We start from the raw sequence: 2,350 nt of genomic DNA on the forward strand, positions 1-2,350 counted from the left end.
TTGTTTTGAGTCAATCCATGTCATTCCATTACTCCTTGTACCTGTGTTGTTCCCTGATTGTTTCCCTTCTTAAGCCTCTCTCAGTCACAACCACGCTACCAGACTATCAAACGCTTTCAGCAAGTAGTGTGATGTCCCCCTCCACTCTACGTGGAGGGATACGTCATGTATTAGTCGTGCTTTGTCCCAAGGCGGAGCAGAAGGGGAGGGACCAGGATCCACCAGGGCCCCCGCGTCCTCGCTATATAAGCAGCCTGCTCCAGCGCGTGAGAGAGGGGAGAGGAGTTGAGGTTGGCTTGGAGCTGAGTCGGCTTCTCCACCCAGCTCTGCTCTGCAGAGGTGGCCCTTCTCTGACCTGCCTGCCCACCCCGTCTTTGTTGGGTTTTGTTTTGTTTGACCTTTCTTTTCTTTTGCAGGACTTCCCCGCTTACCACCAGCTCCAGAGGTGCCATAGGCCACAGGGGGCCGCCCGCTTGTTGCTGTTTCATTCTGTTTGTTGTATGTGTTGCTCAATAAAGAGCGTATTTATTGTTGAAGGCCGTGTCTCTCTGGTTTTTGTTACGGCTCAACGAGCCAGGTCGTAACAGTAGTTTTCCAGCACTCCTATCTTGCCCTCATCATTGCAACCACGCTTTTGTTCCCTGGATTTCCCCCTTTTGCCTTGCCCTTGTCGGAGTGTTGCTGATCACCCCTCTGAATCTCGACCCACGCCTTTTTTGGTTACACCGCTCTTGCCCACTCCCACGGATTCTGCTCTCAGCCCCATTGTGCATGACCTTGGCATGCACAATGTATCACCTTGTGTATCACCGCGAGTTTGTGTCTCGTTTACCATTTCGTACGGTAACCTAGTGTGTGTGTGTGTGTACATAAAAACCATAATAAGCCATCCTTTTGTCACACAGCTATTCTGTAAATTACTTACCCTGTACATAAAAACAGGGTCAGGTCTGACACGTCTGCACCAAAATACACTTGTGGTTTTCCATTGCTAGTGCTAATTAGCATTAGCAATAATGCTAAGTATGGCTTATGCTAAGTAGCAATAGCTTTCTGTTAGGTCATGACGGCATGCTGTGAGATGCGTGGTGGTAGGAAGGATACAACAAAGAACAATGATTTTGTGCGAGATTCTCATTTATTGGGCCATAACAAACTCACGGCACAACGTACGATGCAACAGTTAGTAAACATGAGAACAACAGCCACACATTGTACATGTCATGATATGAATTATCAAGTGATGTTAAAACACAGTGACCAAAGTCACATAGCTTGTAAAAAAGCTGCCGATTCTACCAGTTGCTATGGTTGAATCTCTATAACGCTTCAAGTGTCAAACACCACTCTCTTCACATGTGTTGTCCATAATGTGGTCCGTTTGGAGAAGATTGTTATTCAGTGTGGTACTGTAGAGAATAAAATCATTAACTTCTGGCTCATTGTAATTTTTTTGTCCGGACTCAATGATGCCATGCGTGGGAATAAAAGCCACATAGAGATGACAGTCAACGCTCCACGTCACACATTTTCAGAGTTTATTCCAACATTAAAATATAAAATCACATCAATTAACACAGACACTTCATACATGCCAAGACGAACTTACGGGGAACCATTTCACTGACACACCGTTCCTCAGAGACAGCATCACTGGTAACCCCAGAGCAATCTGAAGTTAAGGCTCTGGGTCCTATACTTTTAAAGGAGGGCGGGCTTCCCTTCTCTGCTGTATTCAAATTAGGGGAGTGTCCTTAGCTAAGTTCATTTAAATCTAGTCGACTGTGTTCCAGTAAAAACCTGTTTTTTAAGATCAAAGAAGTGTTAGTTTCTTTTGAATGGAGACAGATTTTTTTATGACCCTGTCCCGAAAGGAAGCTCTACTCTGTTGATAGAACAAGATTGTTTTACACCAGCTGTTAAATCTCTTTGAGAGAGACAAACGGAGTTTGGCATCTTGAACCCCAGAACTGGCCTGATGATGGAAAAAGTGTTGCAGCAGCAGAAGGCGGCTCCCAGTACAGGAAGAGTGCCGACTTAGAGCGGCTGGTCTCGGCCTCAGGGTAACTTCCTCATGCGCGTAGCGGTCCTCAGCTTCTTGTCTTGCAGCTCTGTAGCTCCTTTCTCCTCATCTCACGATCTTTCTGGTCCATCGAGATGTAGACGAGCTGGTCTCATGGAAGGAACACACCAGTTCTTCATCTTTGCCTTTGTTCTTTGCCTTTGCCTTGGTCTTTGTCTTTGGGGTCTGAACCCAGCTGGTGAGAGAAGTGCAATTTGAAGCCACATCTTGTGGGGCTAACGGGTTGGTCACCTTGTGCAGAGCAGTCTTCAGCTCTGTGGCCCCGGC

The sequence above is a fragment of the Poecilia latipinna genome, unplaced genomic scaffold (genome assembly GCF_001443285.1).
Source record: "Poecilia latipinna isolate Pla-1442-1.1 unplaced genomic scaffold, P_latipinna-1.0 Scaffold3296, whole genome shotgun sequence".
Taxonomy (NCBI): domain Eukaryota; kingdom Metazoa; phylum Chordata; class Actinopteri; order Cyprinodontiformes; family Poeciliidae; genus Poecilia; species Poecilia latipinna.